Raw genomic sequence first — 16,282 nt, forward strand, 5'->3', positions numbered from 1 at the left:
CGACAGCTCTGCTGGAGCAGAGACGCCATGCTCAGCTCTCCCAGGCAGCTGCAACCCACGATGGACTTAGGCTAGAATCTTCCCGGTAAGCGCACCTTGGGGTGCTTACACACACCATTAGAAATGGGCTAGTCCAGGTGCGAGAATTGGCCTGTAAGGGCTAGAGTTCATGGGCCAAGCAGTTCTTAAAATGAATACAGTTTGTGTGTTGTTATTTCGGGCATAAGCTAGCCAAGCGGCCGGGGTGTTGGGGACGCAGCCCCGCCGCCGCTCTTATTTCAACACCATTTCTATTAATTGATGTTCTTTACGTGTCTCGGTTACCTTTACTTGTAAAGCCCATGTCGCTTGCTTTGCATCTCTGGCATCTCTCAGCAACTCTGCCCTTCTTGCCAGCATTCTTTCTGCCCGCCCCCAAATTCTGCCTAGCTATTGGATGTTCAGGTTTTATTAAACCAATTTGAATGACACATTCACAATATACACAAAGATTATTCCATAGCCTTTGGGAGGTAGACACAGGAGATTTATGTTCAAGGTCACTCTTGACAATATAGTGAATTCAATGCTAACTTGGGCTACATGGTATCCAAAGCATAGAAATGATTAAAAATATTGGACTTGATTAAAAATTTTAAGTAAATACAAAGAAAATTTAATATTGTCACTAAAAGAGTTATATATGCCATGTATATTTGTTTTCTATTGCTATATATCAACTGATACCACCTGTGCCCCCATCTGGAGACAGCCAGGGAGAGGTCCATTCCACCTTCCTCAGCACTTGCAGAATTGCTGCCTTTATAACTGTGTGACCCAAACCCCAGAATTTCTGCTAATTCTCAGTCATAAGACTCGAAGCTCCCATGGGTTCCTCTATTGGTACTTTCGTACATGAATGCCCACCCACTCCAGGTGAGAAGAGGCTCCTATACTTGGGTTTTTGATCTCCATCTTCATTTGAGGGCTTTTTACAATTACATCATCCCCAATCAGGAATATTTCCCTCTTGATTTAGTTTAAGGTCAACTTATTAGAGACTGTGAGAGATGCCTGAGAAATTCCTTCACCTCCACCCTACAACGTCATTAAGTTCCTCGATGCTGCAGCCACATGCCCTGCTCACGTTCCAGGACGGGAAGGAGACAGGGTTGGTAATCCTTATCCTGGAACCTTAGGAACCATCGTGTCTGCCACAGTACATCCTCTGACCCACAGTGGCTCATACCCCTCCCGATGCAGCATTCATTCACCCTTCCCACAACTCTATCCATAAGACAGCCAGCTTATGGGCCAACAATAGAACATGTGCACACATACATGCACATCTGGATGTGTATAACTACATATATGCTGAAAATATGAAATAGTAACAAACAACGAAAGATGATAAACAAGATTTCAGGAAAAATAAACATAGTTATCACAAAAAAAGAAGGAAATTACGCTTAGTTTTCAAAAGGTCTAGTTTCAAAATGGGTAGACATAAAACTCCGCCACCCTTTTCTCTAAAAGGACAAATTAAAACCAAATGCAAAGCAACAAAAACAAGAAAATGGAAAAAGATATTCCATATGCCAGTTAAATGGTAACTTCCAAACACCCAGGTTTTAATTTAATGCCAGATAAAAAACAGCTCTTAAGTACAAAGCACTGCTGGTTTACGTGGTGACGGTACGCAAGGATTCGCTCTGAAAGATGCCACAGACTTCAGGCCATACACATGTCACCACAGACATTCACATATGTACACTTATGCATGAAGACAGCCTGAGATGAGAAACATAATGCAGCTTTATTAAAGTGGATAAATAAACTAGCAAATATTCAAATGAGAGGCTGGAGAGAGGGCGTGGCTGTTAAGAGTGATCACTGCTCTTGCTCAGGACTGCAGTTCCGTCTCCCCAGCACCCATGTCATCAGGCAGCTCACAACCACAGCTTGAGGAGATCCTTCTTCTGACCTCCAGATGTACCCTCATGCGAACACATACACAGAGACACTTACACATAAAACCTCTTAATCATCAATCTTAATCATCAATCTTTAAATATATTTAAGACAGCAGACTCTTTGCAGAGCCTGATCAATTGGTCTGATTTGATAGTGATACACTGGGAGGGAGCTACACCTGAACATTCTATGTTTTCAGTACAAGGTGACGCTTTAATTATATCCAATGAACTACCAACAACTTTCTAAGTTTCAGTACCATATTGTCGATTGTGATGAAGCTATACACAAACCAAGAACACAAAGCCAGCTTAAAAACTCAGTATTTTTTAGAACTTCGGACTATATAGGTATAAACATGGCACAAAACTGAGGGGGGGACTACAGCGCCAGAATTATAACATATTTACATGAAAGGTGGCATCACAAAACAGGTGGAATGTAAGCAAAACATGTGTGAATGGGAATTCTCAACAGCAAGAAGTAAACAGAAGTGCACTGAGAATTTAAATTAAGAAACAAAGATTCTCGAGAAAGCGAATGCAAAGGAATAGAAGAAATAGCATCCAGAAAGAAAGGAAAACGCAAGTCTGCCCCAAGGAGGGTGAGTGCAACTGTGATCTGATTCTTTAAAAAACAGATTAAAATAAACCAAAGCCAAAAGCCAGGCACGTATCTAGTAACGCTGGAGAGAAAAAAAAAAAAAATGAAGACAATGACATCAGCCATAGATATGCAGTGTGGTCATTAAAATGCATGGCTATGAAGATAAGTAAGGAATGGAGCAAGGAGACAAAGGGAAAGGTCACCACAGGTCTCCCAGGAAAGCCTCCTTGGCTTCCAGGAAGGGTCACAGCACAGGGCCCTACCACTTTATATCCGGACGTTGTCAGGAGATGTGATGCGTGGCTCTGTGGCAGCCATAGCGCATCGCGAGGAGCCAGAGAAAAAATGGCAATGACATTACTGAGCACCTGAGAAACAAACGGCGGAGGAACTGTCACGCTTTCCGGAGCTGAGAAGATTTTGTGAAAATGCCTGTTGACTCCCACAAGCCTGAACTTTTGCCAGACCCCACAGCAGAGTAAATAATACCCTCTGAGGTGATTTAAGACCATGTATTTAACCTGCTGTGTATTCAGGCTGTTTCTGTTTAACCTGATTTTAAGAGAAGGCACGGGGGCAGGAAGGTGGGGGGCGGCTGGGCAGGTTCGGTCACAGTCAGCAAGCAGAGGGAGATGAATGCTGGTGTTGAGCTCACCTTTCCTTCACTATTATCTTTTATTTTTAACGTTTATTTATTTATTTACTTATTCTTCATGCTTTTTAGTTTTTTTGCACTGTGGATCTAAATTTCATCAAGTTGATGCTGGAAGCTAACCATCATGTCTTCCATTTTCCAATTACATTAGTAGGCAGTTTAAGTCCAAAAATTAATTTTATGACATAATACTCATTAATTTTCGGGAACAATTTCAGCAGAAGCAGTATCCTACAGAAATCAGCTATAACATAAAAATACATCAGTGAAACACTTTGGTAGGCCACACAGTCTTGGGTAGCAGTTATATTCTTTTTTATTGGTTAAACTTTACTTATTTTTATTTTATGTGTGCAAGTGTTTTGTCATCATATATGTGATGTATTTATGTGCACCATGTACATGTCTGGTGCCCATGAAGGTCAGAAGAGGCAGCAGAGCCCCAGAAGTAGAGTTACAGATGGTGGTGAGCTGTCATGTGGACGCTGGAAGCCGTAACCGGGTCCCCTGTAAGAGCAGGATGTGTTCTTAAGAGCTGAACCAGCATTTTGGAGTTTCCTATTTCTCACTAGACTAACTTCTTTTGATGTGGACGTCCCCTCTACGTGCTGTGATCACCATTAATGAATAAAGAAACTGCTTTGGACCTATAGCAAGGCAGAACTTAGGTAGGCAGAGAAAGCTAGACTGAATGCTGGGAGGAAGAAGAGTGAAGTCAGGGAGACGCCATGGAGCCCAGCCAGAGATAGAAGTGCTGAAACTTTGCTGGTAGGCTACAACCTCATGGTGATATACAGATTAATAGAAATGGGCTGAATTAATATGTAAGTGTCAGCCAGTAAGAAGTTAGAGCTATTGGGCCAAGCAGTGATTTAATTTATACAGTTTTTGTGTGGCTATTTCAGGTATGAGCTAGCTGGGTGGCTGGGAACCAACAAGCGGCCTTCTCCAACATTCCTTGTTTGTCATAGGGGCACCTGGGGTTGGAGTCAGAGTTATATAATAATATTTTTCTTGTTGTACATTGAGACAAGACTTCAGAGCCCCTGAGGTTTGGACAGTCCTAGAAAATAATACCCACTTCTTGTTGGGTCTCCCTGTAGGGGCATTTGCTGTGAGGCTATCTCCATCTCCATGGACATCTCCTTGTCCCTGTTCCTGTATCTGCCCCTGTCCCTCTCCCTCTCTATCCCATCTCTCCCACATGCTAGGAACACAGCTCCATGGCCCCCTCGGTACTTTCTGAGGAGGCAGCAGGAAGCAGGCAAACAGCCCTGTCCCCAGACAGAACAGGAAGTGCACACAAGATGTTCTTTCAGAACAGAACAAGACAGCAACAGAGCCAAAGTTAGAACTCTGAGGCCTGATTGTTCAGACTTAGACTTGTTCTGAGGAAGAAGAAATCACCAAAGGGTCTTTCAGAGCCTTTCTATGTGGCTCCTGCATGCGGCACTTAGACATTTTTTATGCTGAGGTTCTGCCATCAACTGTGATACAGAACAATCTCAGTGGAGCTGGAGACAGCCTGGTTAATGTGTGCAGTGTAAATCACATCGAATTTCTCACAGGAATGCAAAATGTACATTAAATACCAAGTCTAGCAGTATGGAAAGGAAATAGAAACTGAAACACGTACACAGCACTTAGTTGTCTGAAGCGGCAGGTTATGTGCCCCCAAGCCACAGCTGGGCGAAGGAAAACAGGGCTGCTGAGGGGCTATGCCATGCTCTGTGGCAGGACTCAGAGGATGAATGACGTGAACTGCTGCCCTGGAGCTCAAGCTGGGACCCTGGACCTTGGCAATGACGGAACATCTTAGGTGCTCCAGAATGATCCAGAACCCTCTGGCTTCTGCTCAACTCTTTTTCATCATGACATTAATGGCTTAACTCCACATACTCCATATACTCACGCCTTCGCCATGGGATTTGAGGCAGCTACTATCAAGAGGTAGGAAGTGTCTATGGGAACCTGATTCTTCCTGTGTTCATGTGACTTGATTTAGCCAGTAGGTTGTTTATGTTTGGGACACCAACAGGTGGCTAAAAATGCTTGCATTCTTTCCCCTGGTTGTGAGGACATGCCCTGGCTGGGCTGCTGTGAGGAGCAGGGAGCAGAGACAAGTAATCCAGAGTGCCAGTCAAAGCCAGCCTAGATCAACCACCAACCATCGCTAAATTGGACCAGCAAGAATGCTCACCCAGCTGAGCCCAATGAAAACCACTCACTAGTACTCAAGTGCCTAACCGATACTGGATGCCATAAGCCAAGCTCCTGAGCATCATAGAGCTTGCCATAGAGCATCTTTTATAGCAACCAACTTGATATGCTTCCCACCACATCTCTGGAACTCACATAACAAGATAGATGCACCTGTGTGCATCTGCATTATCAGTAGAGATGCCAGAAGCAGAGAGGAAGCTGGGAGACAAGAGAACTGTATAAAAGTAAAATTCAGTGGCAGAAACAAAAGAGACAGACTTTGCCTCCAAACAAGGTGGGAGGAGAGAACGGACTCTCGAAATGTTGGTTTCTGACCTCCAAAGGTGTGATGTGGCATGTGTATTCCTGCGCACGTGCACATGAGCACACACACATGCAATTTTAAAATTATATTTGAGTTTTTAATTCCTGCTGTTAAGACTGTCTCAACCAGCAGATTTTTAAGTTTAGAAGACGTGACTGTTTTCTGTACCCTGGTGAGGATGATTACAGGGCACTAGGGACACGACGCTTAATACTGTGGCACCAGTGTTGACTGAGTAAAGATAACACGTATGATGCGCACTACTCTTTATGTCCTGTGAGTGATGACAGCAGCTGACTCTGTCCTTCTGCAAGGACAAGCCTTCGACGCCAGGAGCTGCTTCCTTCACCAACACCTGACAGGAGCAAATGAGTCCCCTCTTGCGGAGGCTACCTATATCCATGATGGAACGTGGAGTCACTGGGGCTCTGGAGGACAGAATTTCCATGGTACAGTTTCTGTCTAGAGTGCCCCCTGGGGTGAGGCCTGGACTAGTCGCTGAGACCAGCTACTTCTGTGCTTCGTTCCTCTCCCAACACTAACTCACTCTCTCACCTTCCATATGCTTCTCCTGAGAGCTTGACCTCAGTAAATCACTTGTATAAGGTTTCCTCTTTCAGATTCTGCTTCCAGTCTACCTCAGCCATGAACGAGAATTCAATTTGAACATTTCTTGCTCAGGCAAGAAAGAAAACAACTAATTTAGAACCTGAAATAATATCTACTGTGATCAGTCTTTGCATAGAGTAAATAAGAACTCAGGTTTCTCAAAGGGCCCATGCATTCACAGATACCTAATAATTTGGGGTTGGTTAGAGTCTCACTGGTTATTAATACTAAGCCTTTCAAATATAGAATTTTTAGTGAGTAACTAAAATGTACAAGCATATGTCAAGGTTTCATTTCTTCACAGGAAATATTTGTTCACATAATTATACCACTGTACAACCAGGTATTTCTCCACCTTCCAGGTGGAGAGCAGTTGCCATCTGACTCCACAGATCTTCCCATCATCCCCCTGTAAGCTGCTGCTCAGAGAAGACGATTAGTGAAGAAAAGACAGTACCTAGGACAATGCCACCAAAGTGAGGGTAAAAGAAAACTGAGGTCTGGGATCTGGCAAAGTACTTTCCTCTCAACCACGAGGGCCCATGTTCATCCACAGAACCTTCTTTATAGAGCTGGGTGTGGTGGAAACCACCTGAAACCAATCACTGCAGACCCCTGGCCAGCCAAACTATTTAGGTCAGCAAACAAGGCAGATGGCATGGCAATAGACAATGGTCTCTGACCTTTACATGCGTGTGTGCGTGCACACTCACATATACACACAGAGAGAGACAGGCAGCAAGACAGACAGACACAACACACACACACACACAATCAACACAGTGACATACAGTGCAATTCTAAGGAGCAGAAACTACCCTACTTACCCACCCAGCCAGCACTGAATAATGTAGGAAATCAAGCAAAGATGCTGTGCTGGTTAGTTTATATCAACTTGACAAGTTAGAGTCATCAGAGAGGAGGGAGTTTCAGTAGAGACAATGCCTTTGTAAGATCCAACTGTAGGCAAGGCAAGCCTGTAGGGCATTTCCTTAGTTAGTGATTCATGGGGAGGAGGAGGGCTCACTCCATTGTGGGTGGTTCCCTCACTCTGGGTTTTATAAAAAAAAAAAAAAAAGTAGACTGAGCAAGCCATAGAGCAAGCCAGTAAGCTGCACCCCTCCGTGGCCTTTGCATCAGCTCTTGCCTCCAGGATCCTGTCCCGACTTCCTTCAGTAAAGTGTGATGTGGAAGCATAGGCTGAATAAACCCTTTTCTCCCCAAGATGGTGCTGGATCACAGCAGTAGAAACCGTAATGAGAACAGGTGGGAGCCACTGAAGAAAAGCTGAAATTTTTCTTATTAATTATTTAAATTAAAAACAAACAATAAAATCATTACTGTAGATTTGAAGAAATGCTTTAAAAAACAAGTAAATGACAACAATATTATAAAAAATAATGACATGTCTCTTCTCTTGAGTTCTGAAGTCCAAGGAGGGACTCCCTCTTTCGGTAAGAAGACACAGATGGGCTTTCTCATCGTCTCAGACAATGGTCATACTGCTCTGAAGGCTGAGGAAGCGCTTCCAGAATCCAGAAAGCAGCAAGGTGGCAAGTTTCCTGAGCTCTCCTTTTGTGTCACATTAGCCTGGTCAGGAAGTACCAATGGACAAGAACAAGAAAAACCTCAACAAAGCTTTTGTCTAAGCAAGGGAAGAGGAACGATGCAGCCTACCAAGGCAGAATGCATCAACCTCACGACTCTTCCTTCCTCAAAACCCCACTGAAATCACTCATGACTCCACTACTACAAATTCAGCAGGAACATCACTCATGACTCCACTACTACAAATTCAGCAGGAACAGAGTGCAGAGCTTAGATTTTTTCCTTTACCAGCCTGTGGAAGGACAGTCGGGGACACTAAGTGGGAAGCAAGACTTTTAGCCCTGCTAGGCATGAACAAGACCCATTCTTTCCAAACTGTTGTCAAAAATCATCTGCTAATATCAGGGATCCTAGGTCCCCTGTTGTCAGGGGTTATCTGCTAATATCAGAGATGCTAGGTTCTCATACAGACATAGCAGAAATGAAGCCTCCTTCCCTTGCTCTGTCTTAAGGTCTGAGGAGCCCAAGCAGAATGGAGACTTCTACCACCACCTTGTGGTAAGGAGGCCATAATCTGCTTCAGCTTCAGGGTGGTAGTGGGACTCCCGAATGACCAGGAAGTTTCTTATCTTCAAGCCAGGGACCAGAGATGCAACAGAAAATCAGAAGGCTTATGCTTCTCCTTACTTGCACTCAGGAAACAGACACCAAGGTCGAGATTACAGGGCAGATGTTTACTTATTTATAGGTAGAGTCTCATGTAGCCCAAGCTGGCCTCAAACTCACTGAGCAACGAAAATAACCCTGAGCTTCTGGTCCTCCTTCCTCTGCCTTCCAAGTGTTGGTATTAGAGGTGAGCACCACCATGCATGGGTTAGGCATGGCACTCTACCAATGGAGCCACATCCCCAGTGTCTTCTCAGATGTTTAAAACACTATCATAAAGATACTGTCACCGACATTACTGTCGCAAATCTCACTTACAAAGGAAGGTCATAGTAATCAGACCCTCTGGAGCTGGAATTACAGGTGGTCATGAGCTGGTAGATGTGAGTACTGGGAACCAAGGCCTAGTTTCCTCTCTCAGAGTGATGCCTCCTCTTAATGTATAATCTTCCTGTCTCTCCAGGCTCCCAGATGGAAATCCGAGAACTGAAAAAGCCAGAAATTAAAATAAAAAGGAAACACAGATGAACAACAAAATCGATGGTGTGCAGAAAACCCCTCACGAACTGGTAGGCAGAACAAAAGTAATCTCCCATTCTGAGCAACGCAGAGGAAACAGCAGCAGCAGCAACAACCAACCAACCAAACAAACAAAAAACAAACAAACCAACCAAAAAAAAAAAAAAAAAAAAAAAAAAACCAAAAAACACAATGAACAGACCCTCAAAGGAGCCGTGGGTTCAAAGCAAAGGTCTCATGTTTGGATGCATAGAATGAGGCAAGAGAAAAGGTGGAGATGAAAAAGGAATGGAAGCTATAACAGTTGAAAACTTAAGTTTTCCAAGGAACATACACCTCAAGAATGAAGAAGGTAGATCAAACTCAAGGTCCCCAGAACAGAGCTGTAAGGACTCGGGGCCACTGAGTCACCAGGCCATGAGGCTTTGTTGGCTTTCCTGGAGGATTCGGGTGACTTCCATTTGTCAATAGCAAGGAAAATAATGATTGAATATAGTGCTGGGGCCCATAATATCAATCTATTATGACTTCAGCTAGCTAAGGATGAGTCAGAACAAAACACAGACTTGTTGAAGACACTCAATGCCCAGTAGTTTTGCACGTACTTTGTGTAAAAAAAAAGAAAGTTTAGATTGACAAGTTCTTCTTGCATTTCAAAACTAATGTGTGAGTGAACCCTTGACCAAAATGTGGGACTGTAACAGAAATCTTGCAAAGTGTACAAACAGCAAAACAATGAAGATCATTGCAGAGCGATTTCTTACCTTTACATTTATCAGATTTCTGAGAATCAGTGAAGGGGATGACCGATCAGACACTCTGAAGCCCTTAGAAGGCAATGTAATATACTATATGGGAGGTTTCAGTGCGGAATGGAGGCTCAGGAAGTCTGAGATCATAAATCAAAGGCTGCTTGTGAGTGACTCGTCAGGAACAGGATAGAGTTAGAAGATCCATAAGTTGAGGAAGGCAGATTTAATTGTAATTTAATCAATTATTCACTTTTAAACCAATTTAAGTATCTGAAATATATACTTAGTTTCTAAAAATCAGACCCCAAAGATGTAAAATTATTGCCAGGCAGTGATGGACCACTTTAATCCTAGAACTCAGGAGGAGGATCTCTGAGTTCAAGGCCAGCCTGATCTACGGAGTGAGCCAAAAACCAAAATCAAGAAAAAAAAAAAAAGCTATAAAATTGCAAACATTGACGCACATCACACAAGCACACGGTACGTCTATTTCTGATGGGAAGCTGTTGTAGAGTTTCCTGAATTCCATTTCTGCCACTTCTCCAAGTCCTGTCAAGTGCCACTGGGTCGCTCTGAGCGTGTCTGGATCTTCCCTGCCATGGGTGGAAGGTCTGTCTTTATTGAATATGTTTTTGTCCTGCAGCTGCCATATTGCCAGGGGAGAGCAGATGTTAGGCAAACATTTGTTTGAATTAAACTTAATTGGCTATGTTTTCTACCCCCTATTTTTAAATGGCATATTCTGGGAAGGGATCCCAAAGTGGTTTGGCTTCAGAGGATGAAAAAGCTCAGAAAAAGCTAGAATTTACCAGTCCTGTTTGCAGTCTGAGATGATGGCAACGCCGAGCAGGACTGAGCCCCTCCAGCTCAGGGTGGCAGTTCCGCAAGAAAAGGCAACCGCTCCCAACACATCATTTTGTATTCTCCGGGCAAAGTTCTGCTCTGCTGCCTCTAGCCAGTAAGTTCCAGAGGGGCTGGATTGGCCTCATCGCCAGCAGCAGGTTTTCCTCTCACTAAACACTTCGGCCAACATCCATGGCTGACATCTACCAGTGCAAGACAAAGTGGGAAACTTCTACAAGTGAGAATCTCAGATGTCACATCAAAGGCGGCAGAAATAAAACAACCTCAAAAATATCACCAGCAACTGTGCTGCGTGGGAAAAAGATCTAGATAGTGAAGAAACTTAAACACATAAATAAACAAACTGAGAACCAGTAATTGATTCTTCCACTTAAAGACATAAAACTGACACGGACATGCATTTTGAGATAGCAAAATTGGAAGTAAATGGGCAGTTCACTCATTACTTGGGTAGTCTGGTGTGAAAGCAAAGCGATGTGAGTTTGTACATATCTATTTTTTTCTTAGAATCTAATATTGATCCAAAATGGAATATTAGCATATAAATTTTTGTTATAATAAAATGGTTGCAAATTAATTCAAGACCTTAAAGGGGGAAATGTATAAATGAATACATATCTTTTAAAGTTTAATACATTCATCTAATAAACTCTTTTCTAACTGCCCTTTTCTCTAGGACCTTCCACTTGGGGGCATCAGTTTATTACACAGTAATCGCTAGTTACCACAGTGACTTAATGATTACCACCACGGCAGCCCTTCTCAGACTCACAATGAACATGCGGGCTTTACAATTCTTTGTGGAGGGGTTGTCTATACACTTGTACTTACCAGAAATGAAGAGTAGCCCCACAGTTTTGAAACGTGAAAATGTCTCAGGCATTGACAAATATCCCAGTGAGAATAAAACTGGCCTCAATTGAGAACCAGCAAGCTAAATAACGAAGAAAGAAAACCCACCTGTTTCTAACACTCTTGATTTTATTTTGTACTCTTATTAATTCTTCCTGCTCCCCACATATCCATCTACATGGACCACCTTTTGCTTTTTTATGTCTACTTTATCACTTTTAACAACTATGTATGATTCTACTCTTTATATAAGATATAAGTTATTCAATTTTCTAGAACGGTATGTTGATATTGTTCCCAATTTTTCTCTCTTTGAGGAAATAATGGAACAAAAGCTCTGGTGTAGCTGGAAATTTTTGGCAACTACTTGATTAAGAATTTTGTAAGAAAAGGAAGCGTCCATTGTGATGGCTTTTTTGTATCTTCTCATTTGCATGTTCAGCTGGACCTGACATAGAGAGGTTGTTTTAAAGCTAAAAACCTTTCTGCATAAAATAGCAACTTACTGATACTTCCTAGAATACACTATTCTCTTCTCTAGGCAAATCTCCATTTCTCTGTCAAAGGACACTTTTTATTGTGCTTTTAAACTAACTTTTTCCAGTTTTTTTCCCCGCTTCCAGGATGCCCATAGTTCTCCTGTCCCACCATCTCCAAGCTCCATGTGCTCTGTTCCTAATTCCTTTAATTTCCTTTTGCTGTGGGCTTCCTTATGTCACTACCTAGCTTTTGCTTTCGAGTTGGGTTTTATAAGAAGTCACAGCCCATTTTCTTAACCTTGACATGATTGAAGCTGGAGAACTGTTGGCTGCTGGTGGGAGCCCTCCCGTGCGGTGTATATTTAGGGCCTTTGCTCTTTTGCAATTCATTGATGAGTTCTTCTGTGCTGATGTTTTTCCTGGGTTTCAGCTACTTTGCTTAGCTGCTGCTGCTTCTCCTTCTCCTCTTCCTTTTCTTTCCTCTTCCTCCTTTTCTTCTTTCCTTCTCTTTGTATGTTAGTCTTTGGTCACCTTCTGCTTTGCTAAAATTAACATTTTTATTAAGTTCTATACCACAAAGCTCTTCAAAACCTCCTTTAGGACTTGAGCTGTATGCTGTCCAATTGCATGTGAGCCTTCTCAGCAGAAGGGAAATAACACCTGGTTCTGTAAGCTACCCATATACTTGGACGAGTCAGGTCACGGATTTTAGCAGAGAATCCGCTTTTGTCACTTTACCAAACCAGTATAATTCCTGACTGCATTCAAGTATTTATCCTCATACCCACAGTTAAGTGGAGCTCTCACTCGTCATCAAAGAAACGTTTCTTCATAACAGATGGAGACCATCACAGATAGCTATGACTGGTCAAAATGCAGAGAACAGCTGGTTGTGGGAAGCTCAGCTCCAGCTGATACATCTACAACACAACTTCTGTTCCTAAGAAGCGAGGGACATCATAGAAGATGAAGAGGAGAGATGGTAAGAGCCAAAGGACCGGGAAACCTGCTGTGAGATGGCATCTCCTGGAAACGAGAAGGAATCTTCACCGATGATATCTCAACAATATGACTACCTAAACAAGACCTGGAAAAAAATAACACTAACATGCTCCCATGGGAGGGGAGGATCTCATGGGGCCACAGCCCTAGACAAAGAACTACAAGCAACTATAAAGTGGGAGAAATAGTCTTCCACAGAGATGAGTCCCTTACTGGTTATAAAATAACGAATAGTTAGCCTTGAAATCATGTACATATAAGTAGCATTAAATCTGTATTTAGGTCTGCACACTGTGATGGTTTGAAAGAAAATGGCCACCAAAGGCAGCTGCACTATTAGGAGGTGTGGCTTGGTTGGAGTGGGTGTGGCCTTGTTGGAGGAAGTGTGTCACTGTGGAGGCTGGCTTTGAGGTCTCATATAAGCTCCAGCCACACCTAGTGTCTCAGTTCACTTTCTGTTGCCTTTGGATCAAGATGTAGAATTCTCCAGCACCATGCCTGCATCGTGCCTACATGTTGCCTTATGCCCAGCCGCCATGCTCCCTGCCATGATGATAGTAAACTAAACCTCTGAAACTGTAAGTCACCACCTCAGATGTTTTCCCTTAGAAGAGTGCTGTGGTGGGGGCCAGAGAGATGGCTCAGTGGTTAAGAGCACTGGCTGTTCTTCCTGAGGATCCGGGTTCAATTCTTAGCACTCACGTGGCAGTTCACAGCTGTCTGTAACTCCAGTTCCAGGGGATCTGACACCTTCATACAGACAAATACATGCAGTCAAAACACCAATGCACATAACGTAAGAGTAAATAAATCATTAAAAAAATAGAGTGCCATAGCTATGGTGTCTTTTCTCAGCAATAGGAACCATAACTAACACACACACACACACACATATAAATCTATCTAACCACTTACATACATATGTAACAATAACGAAACCACAATTTTTGATTTCCAGAGGAAGCAAGAAGGGGCATAGGAGGGAATGTTGGAAGGAAAGGAAAGGGAATAATTATGTAATTATATTTTAATTAAAAAATTATAGAGTTGTATGTGAATTGGTAAGAGTTGTCTGCTATGTGGGTGCTTCACTTTATGTCCCTGCTTCCCTTTCCACACAGCATGGACACCATGCTGGTTCTTTATTCTCATGCATGATGAGCAGTGCTCTACCTTCTCTTTGTCCTGACATGTGTGTACAACATTTTGATTCTATAGCTGAGAGCTGTCTACCTTTCTGATAGTGAGGACCTACAGGTTCCACCTCCCTTCTTTGGCTGTAGGCTACAAATGGGGATTTTATTCTTCTCCTCATGACTTTCTGCCTTCTGTCTTGGGTGGCCATGGGCGTTTTGATGTTTGAGAAAGGCCTTTGAAGTTATTTCTTTAGATATCACTGCTTTTTTGCAGGTCTGGGATGGGTCATCCACACTGTGGTTCATACAATCTGCCCAATTGTATTGGTTAATCTTGCAGCCTTCAAATTTTGTTTCCCCGTGTGAAATACATGACAGGTGACACATTTGAATCTTCATGACCACAAATGTCACAGGCATAGGGTCCTTATAGGTATCAAACAGCAGTGCTGTATTTCACAGAAGATCCAGTCCTGAGTATCCACACATTCATCTGTTCCTGACCATGTTACTGAACATCCCTAAAATACACTTTTCTTGGGATTGGCCAGATGGCTCAGTGGTTAAGAGCATTGTCTGTCCTTCCAGAGGACCTAGGTTTGCTTCCCAGCACTCAAGTGGTGGCTGACAACCATCTGTTGCTCTGGTTACAAGGGATATGATGCTCTCTTCTGGCCTTCACAGGCAACAGGCGTGCATGTGTGCATAGATATACATGTAGGCAAAACACTAGTTAAAATAAAATTAAAAAAATAAAACCACAATGCTATTACCTGTAAAAATGATGGATTCAAAGAGTACTTAAGAGGATTAATTAAGGTAACACAGTAAGGGGCCTGACACTCAGTAGTACTTGATCAATGTGGGCTCCTCTGAAATAAATGCAATGCATCTTAATAACTATGAGGTTTAAACGAGTTGTGACCTACAATATACAGCCATCAGCCACATGTGGTGATTAATTACCATATTTAATGATTTAGTCCTCTGAAATGTGAATGAAGCCTGAGCGTCCTTACATGAGGGTGTGGACACACATACACACGCACGCACGCAGGCACACACACACACACATACACACACGAACACACACGCACACACACGCTGATGCACACTTACGGAAGTCACAAGACATAGGCGTTAGTCCTCTATCTTGTTGGAGACAGGGTCTCTTTTCCACTTGGTAAGCTAGGCGTGGTGGCCTGAAAGCTGGTGGGGCTCTTCCTGTCCCTCATATTTCCTATAGACACACGGGAACTACAGACAACGTAGGCCACTGCTCTTCTGTGTGTCCTCGGGGTCCAAGCCCAGTCACTGCCTTTTTGCTTGTGTGGCAAGTGCTTTAACCACTGAGATAGCTTCACAGCCCTAACCTCAGTTCCTTGTCATCGGTCACATGGTTAATGGCTAGGTCAGGGACAGTACCAGCACTTGCCCCTGCCACCATCACAGAGCATCCTGTTAGACAACAGAAATGCTGGATAGAGACATACAACCCCAAACTATTGGCCTAAAACTGTGCAAGTGAAACGCTAACAGGGCAGTCTGATTGCATTTTGTCACAATTTCTAAGAGAGCCTTTGCAGCAATGCTGGGGTGGGGGTGAGGGTCACAGCACCAAGCCATTTGCCCCTTACTTTATTGTCCTACGAGTCCCATGATTCGGCCCTGAAAACAGTTACTAAGAAGGATGGCTTCAAGCATGACTTGATGGATGCAACCTGTCTTAGTTAGGGTTTCTATTGCTGTGAAGAGACACCAGGACCATGGCAACTCTTACAAAGGAAAACATTTAATCATGGCTGGCATACAGTTCAGAGGTTTAGTCTATTATTGTCATCGTGGGAAGCAAGGCAGCATGAAGGCAGACATGGCGCTGGAGAGGTAGATGAGTGAGAGCTCTAGATCTTGATCAGCAGGCAACAGGAAGTGAACTGTCCCCCACACAGGGCATAGCTTGAGCATATGACACCTCAAAGCCCACCCCATAGTGACACACTTCCTCTGATAAGGCCACATCTACCTCAACAAGGCCAAACTTCCTAATAGTGCCACTCCCCCACATGTCAAGCATTCAAACGTGAGTCTATGAGGTCATACATGTGCAAACCACC

This window comes from Alexandromys fortis, unplaced genomic scaffold (assembly GCF_014885135.2).
Source record: "Alexandromys fortis isolate MF-2015 unplaced genomic scaffold, M_Fortis_MF-2015_v1.1 scaffold_111, whole genome shotgun sequence".
NCBI lineage: Eukaryota > Metazoa > Chordata > Mammalia > Rodentia > Cricetidae > Alexandromys > Alexandromys fortis.